This window comes from Talpa occidentalis, unplaced genomic scaffold (genome assembly GCF_014898055.3).
Source record: "Talpa occidentalis isolate TD23 unplaced genomic scaffold, MPIMG_talOcc4v2.1 talOcc4.4, whole genome shotgun sequence".
NCBI classification, from domain to species: Eukaryota; Metazoa; Chordata; class Mammalia; order Eulipotyphla; family Talpidae; genus Talpa; species Talpa occidentalis.
The window spans coordinates 65936255-65949240 of NW_023604295.1; the positions used below are offsets into that span (position 1 = coordinate 65936255).

The 12986-nt window shown below is 31.8% G+C and overlaps 1 long non-coding RNA gene across 2 annotated transcripts; it reads left to right on the top strand.

The window, feature by feature from the left end:
• The first annotated feature begins 4765 nt into the window (after positions 1-4765).
• On the top strand, positions 4766-9551 carry LOC119256868 (uncharacterized). 2 transcript variants are annotated; one of them, XR_005127906.2, is made up of 4 exons: positions 4766-5080; positions 8632-8767; positions 8888-9060; positions 9187-9551. It is a non-coding gene; the product is annotated as an uncharacterized LOC119256868 (long non-coding RNA). The 2 variants fall into 2 exon arrangements; XR_005127907.2 differs by lacking the exon at positions 8632-8767.
• The last annotated feature ends 3435 nt before the right edge of the window (positions 9552-12986 follow it).

Here is a 12986-nt window from a genome sequence, read left to right on the forward strand (position 1 = left end):
TGCTGCAGTGGCTGCAGATAGCTTCATAAGTTGCGTCTTAACCCTTTGTGCCACTTAAACAGTTCATAAGTTGTGTGTCTGTATGCACTTAGAACTATTTCAGTGTTTTTACATTTTTTGAATGATTTTAATTTTTTTTTATGACTTTCTCAAGCTGTTGTTTGAGAAAATCTTTTGGATAGCACATGGGGCCACGGAGTTTCCCACTCTGGAAGTATATCTCTGATTTTGTTATCTACACTGATAATCTTATTTTTGATATTAAAAAAGTCATTATTGATGGCCTATTAAAATCCTAGATCTTGAAATCCTTGGAGATAGCTTGACCACTTAACTACTTTCCTCATTAATTGAGAACTTGAATAGTCTTTGACACAAATTTACTCAAAATATGTAAGAGTCTCATGAGAAAGTTATACTATGACATTCTAGTGTTTGGTTATATAAATGTTTCTTATGGACATGTCTTGATTTCTCCATATGGAATCGAGAACTTCTTGATATCTACCACTTCACCCTGTAGATATCATTTATCACATACCATTCTAATCATCCATCCGCTTGCATATTTTCTAAAACAATGTGATATTAAAGAAAATGCTTTAGGTAAGTTATTTAGTTATGTAATTATTTGTTATTTAATTGAAGGTGTCCATTTTTTTGGTCTGTTTAGCTATATTTTCATATTTGCCCTTTCAATGAACTGCCTAAAAGAATTTTTGAAAAAACTGTAAAGAAAAAATAATAAATTCAATTGAATTAGCACATATTCTCTCTGGGACTTAGTTTCATCATTTATAAAATGAAGGAGGTAAGCTCTGTCAGAGATCACAGTCTCCCCATTTCTTTAAGCATAATTTTGAAAGATTGTGTTTTTTCAAGTCTGTCTTTTTATTATCTGAACAGAGATGCTTTTTTCCTCCAAAGATTGAGGAAAGAATGACAAAGTGAGTTGAAGAAGAAAATATTTCTATTTATGACACATGACAATAAGGAATAAGAAGGCACAAAAAAATGCATGCAGCAGAAATACAGTTTAAATTCTCTCAATTCAATTTCTATGATTATCCAGCACATGTTACAATCACGTGAACAGATTATTGGTCAATTCCTAGTTCTGTTACATAGTTCAAGTTTGGGGTCATGTTCTCAACCACTTGGACTCAAATCTTCATATGTTATATTGGAATATTAACATCATTAAGAAAAAATAGAAGTAAAAATATGACATAAATTTTCCACTAACCATGCTATCTCATGCTGAGACAGCTGAGGAAGCATGGGAAGTCTGGAAAAATGTTTAAAAATTTATCTGCTACTATTAAAAGTATATGGATGTGTTTATAAATCTACGAGTTTCTATTTTATGTCTGAGTAATATGAATGCTATTTTCACAGAAAATTAATCTGTGTAGGACACATTTATGTAATAAATGTCATATGTTATTTACTATACAAAACAGAACACATTTAATGTAACCCCATTTATTCCTTCCATTCAACATGCAGTTTTCCCCAATTGTATCAAGGTCCTACTATGCACATAGCACTCTGTGAGAAATTAGTATAACCTCAGCATGTTTACGATATCTACCTGCAAGAAAATCAATTTTTTACAGACTAGATCTGGTCCTTTGAAAGACAAACACTTCTGGTTCCATTTTAGTACAGCTTTAGCATGACACAATAGCTGCAGTTCTACAATCATCATCTTTTGTAAAAGACTTTCTTCTAAGTCGTCCATTTCAAATTTTACATGCAGGTTTTAAGTCATTGGTTTTACTTTGAATTAATTACAATTCAGTACTCTCAGTCATGTGTCTAAAAGTGTTAAATTTCTTTAAACTTTTAAATGAACTCTTTAAAATTTTCCAAAAATCTACTGCAATATATGCATATACCTATTGATGGGTTTGAAAAACTGATATCACATTTAAAGGCTTTATACAATTTTTTATACAAAAAATTAATATTTTTACAGTTTATGCTAATTAGAATAATATATTGTTATTTGATAAGTCAGTAATGAAATAACATTTTTAAAATATCAATTTAGTCCTTTATTTTTCTGGTATGCTTTCTTTTCCTTAGTCTTTAAGAAACAATTACTTCTCCTATGCTTATTGTTCCCATCAAGGAATAATAACAAGATAGAAAAAAAGTCTTCTAAAAATTTTTATTGATTTTTAAAAGCTTAAGCCATTTGTCCTACATACAAAACCAAATGCATGTAGAGGCCAATGTAGGTCCTGTGGACGAGTGACATGTTCAGATGTAAGAGAATCAGCAGTGAATGATCACTGACAAATGGCAACTTAAATGAGACACAGTTTTCAGGAGTGGTGGAAACTGCAGTGAAACCCAGATCACATGTCACGTCTTAGGTGAGCAAGTCTAACTCAACATATTTTTTTGTGTGTTGCAGGTAGAAGGATCTCCTAAGTAGCAATGTTTTAAATTTTCAGAGGAAGCTAGAAATTCAGATTTGAAAGTACTGGCAACTTATTATTTTTTTGCTTTATGAAAACTGTGTAAGAAGATACTTCATATGACAAACAGTGATGATATTTGGGATTGATTTCGTTTCCACTGACTATGAATTTGCCACATAAGTTTTTTTTAAGAGACAAACATACTTCGAAATGCTTTGAAAAAAATTTGTAGAGGAAAATATTTTCTTACCTTATCAAACCTGCTTGGTCCAGATTAGAAGAAGAACCTGGGCTTTGTGTGAAGAGAAACAGGCAGGAGACAATGAAAATTTAAAGTTACACCGGTCTCTTTAAGGGGAGCCACAAGCACAGAGGAGGTAGATACACTCCAGAGAAGACTTTGTGATTTTTAAGTGATAACAGGTAACCTCTCATATTCCCCTGGCTCCCTGGCACATTGTGAAATACTGACTGGACTCCAGGATTTGCATGTTCAGGAAAGATTGGAAAAGTGGGAAAAACAGGAAAATATGACACCATGGTGTCGAGATTTGTAGGAAACCATCTGAGAAGATGTTCTCTTGCCTCAGAAAAACCTGAATATCACATAACCCTCCTTTCCTCAGCTCATTTATGCTCTTTTGTGCTATAAACATCCATCAGAAATTTTACCGAGGAGACTAAGGTTACACGTTTCTAAAAGTTCAGCAGCATTAGGACTCTGAGTGAGTAGTTAGAACAAAATAAGGTTAGATTTCTATATACGTGAATTTAAATGTGTTACAGCTGAAATGTTGATCATTTGTTCTTTTTATAAGACTGTTGTTATTGTGTCCCTTCATGTATAAATACTCTGGGTAATTTGGTCATTCTAAGGATTCAAATGTGCATTTTTGTAAACTTAAAGGCACATATATTGAGATTAAAAATTTGCTATAATGCAATAATGAATGAAAGATCTACAAAATGCAAGTTCAAAAACATAAACTTTGACCTGAGATTAGAGCAAATTTAGAAAAATTAAGCAAGGAAGACTTCTTAAGGAAAATGACATGCTATTTTATAAATAGGACCTAGGAGTCCGATAAAAAAAAGTAAACAACTGAATTTGAACCAAAAATAAGCAAACACAAATGCAGAAGGTTTACAGCTATTTTCAAGCTGTCTCTTTGCAAAGACTGTTGGATGGTGGTTGAACAATGCAAGAGTCCTTATATGTCTTTGCAGACAGTTTACAGCCTTTGCTAATTATTTTTATAATTTTTCCAAACACTCTTATGTTGATTACAAGAAACATTTTTTTTTATTTTTGCAATGGCACTTAGATAGTTTGGATAGAGGGTCACATCATAATCAACAGACAAATGTTTTATGACTTTAATTTATAGGTTCAGCTCTAGACCAGATACCTTGGAATTATTAACACATGGGACTTATCCACAAGAAATGTACTTTTGCTTTTTCAGTTATAATTAATATATATGTATTCTCTACTGTGAAATAACAAACATGATACAATGATATATGTTCTATTACTTCTGTGAAGTTAAAGAACTAAATGATGGCTGTGCAGGTCAAATTTATCATAAAACATAGGAAGTGAAAAATTTAGGTAATTTTTCTTGATCAGTTTTCTCAGAAATTTTATTGACCATATAATCATTTTATATTTAGTTATGACACTTTTATTATAAAACACCTTTGTATATATTATTGTATTTTAAAAAAGCTAACATTCATTGATCATTTTTACTCATACAAATTCATGCTACTTAAATGACTATTCTAAGATTTTAATAAATACGTTATTCATAATTCCTAAGTACTAGCTTAGGTTTTCTAAATACTAATTTTAGATGTCCTTTATATATAATTCGCTCTATAATTAATGTAAAATAGTATTTCTCTTAGGCTTTTCTGATTATTAATGATCCAAAACACAACTGTAACCACATAATATCAGTAACAACAACAAAACAGCTGATAGAATGAATATAAACTACAATAGTGAGAAGTCTCCCCCACCTATAGAGAATATGTCGAAATGTTTTTCTGATGATCCATCTATCAAAAGGAAAAAAATCGACAATCAGCTAAATGCCACTAAATCTCTGGTTGCAGGACTAAAGTTTAATGAACCCATGGAGTTAATTAACATTTGACTTGTTACCAAGGAATCACTGAAGGGACATAGAGTACTCCATTCACTAAGTTATCAAATGCACGCCATTCCAACAGCAGGGGAAAGATCCAGTCAGAGAACAAAGCAGTGGAATCCTGAAGTGGCACGTGGCACCTAAGCAGCCAGGAGACAGCGCTGGCCAGGTTGTTAAAGATGCGATCAGGGCGCGTCTAGCAGTAAAATCTGCCCAGAAGTCACAAGTCTGGTTTATGTTGTACCAAACTAAACCTGCATAATCTGCTTCACTGTTTAGTTCCATTTTTATTGAAATCAGTTTCAGGTTGATGTTTCTGAGAATAAACTGGTGACATAAGCGTTTAAAAAACAAAAAGAGACTGTTTATTCTCTTACTCAACTTGATGTTCAGAGAATGGTTTCACAGTTTTATACCAAGAGCAATTGCTCTTTATAACCAAACATCTGGCAAACCTGAAAAAACTTAATGGTGGGTCACATATAGGCAAAGGTAAGTAGATGTTTCCTTGTAAATTTAAGTGATTAATAATTCTGCCAAAGGGATTAAATTACTAGATTTATCTTTTAGTAAGGATAATAAACCAGTAAACTTTCTAGTTTAAACTTTAACGTAAGTAAACTTTAAATGTTATAAAGATGATAATTAGATTAAGACAATAAATATTCAGGATATGAATTTTCTTCAAAATAGGTGTATTTCTTAATTTACATGTCAGTTTTGCCTAATGATTCTTTCTTCCCCTTGTAATGAAGTTTAGATATTTACCTTTTTGTTTTAACTGTGAGTCAAGCTGTTTAGCCTAGTGATATAACTGCTTAATGTATTTATCCTCATGAAAAATATATTTAAATATATCCTCATGAAAAATATATTTAAATCACTAATGCATAATTTCAGATATGCATTTTAAATATTTAGTTTAAATTTAAAATGAAAGTAATTTTCTGAACTAAGTAACAAGAGTATAGAACTCAGAATGGACAGCTATTTATGAAGTTTATTCAGTAAAAGAAGATTATAACTTTGATTGTTGGAATGATTGCAATTAAAAATTGTCTGAAGAGAGTGTGATTCTTTTATTTTAGTAAATACATTTTATCTTTCATTATTTTCCTTCTTTTTTTATGATTTCAAAAGTTAAAATGCTTACATATGCTGATAACATTACAAAGTCGAGTTCTTTTCTTAGCTTCATGAATAAGTGTAGAAAGATATTATCCTGAAATTTTGAACAGTGTGTATTGCATATGGGATTATCCCTTCAAATCTAATTGTTACTGCTTTGTTTGTTGTATAATGCCCTGGAATGCTTTTTAATTATTTTGATGTTAATGAACACTTTTGCATTAATTTAAATAGCAATAATGAAATTGAACACTTACTAATTTTCAGAGTTTGCTACTTTGACACATATTCAAATATAATTTTGGATTCTTGAAATTCATTCTAAGAATGAATGATGAAAGATTTTTTCAAACTTCATTATTTTAAGGCTTAAAGTAATATTCCAAATGAAGGGATTCTTTAACATGGATAGAGTCATTAGAAAAACAAAACAATATATACAGCATGTAAATAATTAAGATATAGTACTTAGAGTCTATGTTTTAGTATTTAATAGGTCTATACTTTCACCAAAGCTATTGAACTCAGAATATATTATAATTTTAGGATTTATATTAATTTGTGAGAAGGATAAACTCATCGAAAAGTTTATCTAGAAGTACTATGTTTGCACAAATTCAAAATACTTTCTCAATCCTCCAATCATCATTTTTATATTTATTGACCCATAGAAAGGATATAGTGCAAAGCAATTGATTACAACAAAAAATTAGCATTAGATTACATCCTTATTCCCAAATTTATCAGAAATCCACTTCATCCAAGCTCGATCCTAAGTAAAACCCATGTTATGTAGATCCATGATTCCAAGCCAAGTTTAGTGATATGGTTATTAAAATGATAAAATTAATAATTACTATATAATACTATATAATAAATACTATATAATAATTATTATATAAAATTATATGACTGTAATGATTCACAAAATAATTGACTGGAAGAATATCTAATAACATCAATTGAAGTAGAATTGTCTAAGTGCAAGCTTATTTTTAAGTTTACTATATATATATATACATATATAAAGTATCACACTGCAAAATTAGAAGGTAGTTTTGAAGAAAGTTGAGGTTTTAATATAAATATTTTAAATTTAATTTTCTCATATGACTTGGACACATCTTCAAAGGTGATAAATTCAGTCTTTCACTACCTTCAAAAATATTGAACTTCATAGTAGAACAAATTATTCTTTAAATTGATAGTTTTTTATAAGATAAGCAAATAACATTCAAAATATCAAACTTTTCTCATAAATTCTTTAATGGGATCATAGCAAATACATGTGTTCCATTTTTTAGATATATTTCAGGAAATATTAGCATTGTGATATTTTTACTGCCTCATTTAATGTTGCAATTCTGGTTGGACCAATTTAGTTGCCTGTAAACTTATAATCTTTGGTTAATATTTGTCAATAGAATTATTAATAAACTATGTAAATATATACTTGATGTTGCCAGTCCCTCAGCTTAGAAATATTTTTTTCGGAAACATGGACATATACACAAAATAACAATGTTTTCCCTTTCCTCCCCATAATGGAAAACTCAAGATTCGGTGGCTTTCTACTGCTAATTACTTCATTGTATGTTTATACAGGACAGCAATCTTCATGACAGCCAATCAGGCACATTTTCTTTCCATCTTCCTATTAGGTGTCTTCTCATTGGTTGCTTGAGAGCAACAAACTCTACATCAGAGCTTTTTCCATCCATCAAAGATCTAGTCATTAAATATTTATTAGCACAACTTGATTTTTGAGTCTACTCCAGTCTAATCATGTCACGACATAGGAAATCTGAGGACTAGAACAGTATCCTAGTAAAAAATACTAAAGGAATGACAGTAGGAGCTGTCTATTCACCCTTTCCACATGCAGTATTATGACTTTTTAGTAAGCCCCTGTTTTTTATTTGTTTGTTTGTTTGTTCGTTTGTTTTTAACAGGCAGACAACCTAAAGCACTGCTGAGGGGAGCAGCAGGCGAGACAGGAGAGGTCTCCTGCCGGGCCATGTGGATATCTCCCTGATCTCCCTGGCCAGCTGGGGATCCAACTCACACTGCAGAGGCTGCATGGACAGCTTCACAGCACTGCGCTCAACCCGCTGCGCCACCTGGGAGGCCCAAGCCCCTATTTTTAAACTAAAATAATATCATACTTTAAGAGGCATATTATAAAGGAAGGGGAGAAAAATATAAGATATTTATAATCCAAATTACAAAAGATGTTAATATCACTTTTCATGAACTACAGCAGTTAGGGAGCTGCAAAATATGATGTATAAGTCTTGAGGGAAAATTAGAGACCCTCTATTCACGAATATAATGTAAGGTGGGTAATCATCTTTTTTTGTTTGGCGAGAGCTGCTCAATAAAATGGAATGGATTTCAGGATTTATTTTTAAAAGTTTATAGTGTCCCATTAAATCCAGAATGGAATTTTTCAACTGAAAAAAAAAGTTAGGTATAAATATTTCACAAACTATCTGGAGAGATTCAAACTTTGAAAATGTATTGATTTCTGCAATTTATTATTTCATCTGACTTGTGAGTGTACAACCTGCATTAGAGGTGCTTGCCATGCCTTTAGGATTAAAGGTTAATATTTGTAAACATCAATGGCACACAGCTATTCATTACCATATAATCAATTTGTGGGAGGGGAAAAGGAGGCATTAAGTATTTTAAATCATACGTGGCATAATTTTCCCTTGGGGGATAATGATGAGAAAGGTGCACCGAATGAAAGTTGATCAAGAAGGATGCTAACACAAAGGTAGATACAACTAAACAAATGTTTATTATGGAAAATGGCAATTAAGATTCTCTTAATTAGCCTGTCATTTTGTATTTATCATCATAATGTTTGTTTTACAATGCTTTATGAAATCTGGCTTTATGACAAACAGTCTGCTGGCAAGGCATCCTGCTGTGCAACATATGGCATTACACCTAATGAATATTAATGCTGTGAAGTATAAATGGTCTTCAGGGACAGTGCTGATGGCTGGGAAACTCATGCATATGACATTACTATTCAAAAAGGTAAACTTACATGTTTCTCATCATTTCTCTTACTGTGACCTACCCTTATGCTTACGAAACCCCAAATGTGCAGTAAAAAGTTAAAAATATTTACCTCTTGGTATTATTATGTCTGCTCAGCCTTGCTCTGTTCCTTTCACCAACTGACTTCTCAGGAGGCTACTCGTCGTGTGCATGCTTCCTACCCAGGTGAATCTTTTATTCCAAGTAACCCACTTGCAACTGGACCAGATATTTCATCCCTGTAGCTGTACAGTGTCACCACCTTTTAAAGCTTCCAAACTTGGTAACAGGTCAGTTTTTAGAAACATTGCACTATATATAATTATCTGCTTCTAACTGCTTTCTTCTACTGTTACCAAAAACAATTTCCAAAAATTTGTAGATTAACTGAATTTTGTGGTTTTTTTTTTTTCCAGGACATGAAAAAGAAGAACAAGAACAAGACCCAGAAGTTTTATAGCAAGAAAAATATTTTGTTTCACATTTCAAAGAATGCCTTGGAATTAAATTTGTGTCATTGTAAACCATATCCAATCTAGAATACAGCAAAAACAATTCCAAAAAATACTATTGTGATGATCTCTCCAACAATATCCAAAATTTTGGTTAGTACACTAAAGAAAAATTAGTCATACCTCATTTTCTCTTTCAGGATTTTAGGGAAAAGTTATCAGGGAATCAATCATGACATTTTATGATGATATTTGGAGGGTATTTCTGCAAACATTGAAAAATGTGTAGGTTGAAAATAAATGATTGCAGATGGGTTGTGTATGTCATTGTTCAAATAAATCTCTTTGAATAATGTCCCATTAAAAGTGCTCTATTGTACATCATGCAAAGTAATTACATACAAACCCCACCAACAAATCTGTTTAAGAATAGTAGAGGTATCATTAAATAGCCTATAAGTAATTTGAAGATTTTTGTTTTTATCCTAAAGATAATTATAGGCATTCCCTCATACTAATATGCAAGTTAATTTATTTCAGACACATTGAAAGTGGGGAAGGAAAGGAGTTATTGAAAAACTTGATTTCAGCAGCCAGAAGTGGAGTCATCTCTCAACTCTAATATGCAAAAGGATTTCATCTAATGATGAATAATGATGCTTTTACTATTTGTTGGTCATTTACTGCTTATACAGTATTTTATACACACTAAATAATCTTTTGCAGTAAATTTTTAAAATCATTTCAAAATGCAGATGCTTTTATTACTGATGCAACCAGCATAATATTGTCTATTGTCTAGACCATTGAACTATGTTTCCAGGGAGCTTCTGATGGAAGTTTCACAATATCACTATCTCATTCAACAAGGGAGGGGTTAGTGTTTCATATTATATCTTTATCTGAAAGTTGTTATCTTCATCATAAAGATTCTTCATAGAATTTTCCCCATGAATTTATAAAGACTGACTCAGATCAGTAGGTAGTATAGAAGGGAGAGAGAACTTCCAGGTCATGAAACAGAGAACAAAACCATTTTTTAATTAAAACCAAAAAAAGGACAGATATTAGACTAAGTATATGGAATAATGCTTTCTTAGCTAATCAGGTTATATCCTGTAAAGAGCAGCATGAGGCCTATTGGATGAAAGTAGTTGTCTAAAAAATCAGCCCTGACAACAGCAGTGTCAATAGAATATAGAATTGCTAAGCTATGGAACCAACCCAAATGCCCAAAAATAGATGACTGGATCAAGAAGATGTGGTACATATACACAATGGAATATTACTCAGCAATCAAAAAAGATAAACACATGCAGTTTGTAGCAACATGGATGGAGCTAGAAGGGATCATGCTCAGCAAAATAAGTAAGAAAGAAAAAGAAAAATACCAGATGGTCTCACTCACAGCAGGAATTTAGAAAACCTAAATAAGAGACCAGGAAAAAGATTAATCAATACAAAATAAAAATCAAAATCAACAAGCAACTATAAATCAGAGACACACTACGGGAGGGTGGGAGGGTGGGGTGGGGAATGGAAGGACTAGAGTCAAAATAAGGGGGGAGGTGCAATTATATGGGGAATATAACCAAAATGAAAATGCATACATTGTGCAAAGATGGAAAAAGATGTAAGAATTATATAAAATAAAATATTTAAATAAAAAAATAAATAGAATATAGAAAATGCAAGAAAGACAAATATAAATAGAAAAGAAGCACAAATTCAAAAGCAACTCTTTCATTCATGAGTCATAATTTCTTTTTTCAGCTGAATTCTTGGTATAGAACATTATACAATTATGTATAGCCCAAGATAGAACAAGTATATAATGTTATTACTATCTGAAATTATGAGAATACTATCTTCCATTAGTTATTTATTAAGTAGTTTTCATGAAATTTATAGTAAAATGTGTATTATATTCATTCTATAATATAAAGTTAGGAATTTTTAGTGAATTTACATTTTGGGTTATCTTCTCTTTGTAAATATAATAGAGTGCCTCCTGATGTTATAGGTATCTGCACGGAGTAAGTCATATCTGACAGTGGTATTATGATACCTGAATTGATACAACTAGAGAAATAGCTTCCCTCACTGAATTGTATGAAGAAGATTTTTTTCCTAGGCATTTTATTTATAATAGTATTTGTAGTGATTGTTGTATTCAATCAGTAAAAACATTTGGTAACTTTGTCATGTTCAGGTCAATATTGGGAGTACAGAACAGAGATGATTCCTTTGCAACCTGCATGTGGAAAAGAAAGCAACATGAGAAGGAATAGCTAAAGACCCAATGTTGAAATAGAGTTTGCATGTTCATCAGGGGCTGGAAAGCAAAAGGTGCTGGACTATTAGGGCTGCAAATAAGAATGGCTCAACAGATGATCTCAGAGACATCAAAGTTTGTTCTTTTTTTCAATACATCCAATGTTTAAATGCAACCTAGCTTTGAAAGTTGATGAGAGCATCTTATTCTTTTCTATAAGAAGAAGCCCTGACTTTTAAGCTTTGTTTGTGCTTTAAAAGGGATTAAAAAAGAAACAATTTTGTGTATTTTGTACAAGCTCCAAATAAGAAATAGCTACAACATCACTTTTGGGAAAATCTGCTAATGCATTGTTTGAAAAAATAACAAAATTAGACCATTTTCCAGATGATTATCTTAGAGACCATAACTCTTACTTCCCTTTAGTAACAAAACAGATAGAAAATAATGGCACATGCAATACCATTTATAGATTGAGAGGTAACATTTTCTCTTCTTGCTGCTTATTTCATTTGGTGATGGTTCAATGCTTGAACATGTTAAAATAATAACAGATTTTAAAATTATAAAATTATTAAGAAATTATATTTTGGAAACCTCTATACATGATTATATGTAGCAATTAAAATAACTGTTGGAAAAGGAAAGCTGTAAAAATCTAAGGAGTTTAAGATATATGACAATTGTTAAAATCAAGTGTCCTTTCTCATTGTAGGCTTCTTACATTTCCCAGCTAATTGAACAACCAATGGGTAGAACCTAAGGGTAAAGCAAATACTAAGAAGAGTTTTATCTCGATATAAAGTACTAAATCCTTCGTTTAAGCAGCTGCTGGAACAGAACACTTTTGGGCTAAATGGATGTATTCCATTCAAACCAAACTATTCTCTATGGGGTGAGGGAGAGGAATCACACTGATATTCCCTCTAAAAATGGGAAAATCACACTACAGGAGTGATTAATCCAGTTATTTCTGAAGATCAATGTCTGATTCTTTAAAAAATAGTCACTGTTTCCCCAAGTTTGAACATCTATCCAGAAACTCTCCAGTATAAATGATGAGATGTGAAGACAATTTTGTTTAGCTATGTTGTGTTTTGCTCTTCCTGGGAGTTAATGAATAACAAACATTTCTCAGAACAATCTTGTTTGAAAATGAAGGAAATCCAGCTTGAACAAGCTTAGGCCCAAAAGGAAGTACATTTCTTCCCAGAGACTCACCACCAAAAGTTACACAACCAGCTGGCTTTAGGGACAACTGTAAACAACAAAAGTAGCGTTTCCAGGCTTTCTATCTCATATTATGAATTGTAGTCCCTCTCTGTTACAAGGATTGAGAACTACTTTGATTCCAATTTCAAAATCACTGGAGAAGGTATCTGCATGGCCCGTCTTTGAGTACAAAACCAACCCGTTCTAATTATTGATGATGACTGCAGTTAAACAACCCTGAATGTGCCTGCTCTCATCTAATTAACAGTGGCCAGGG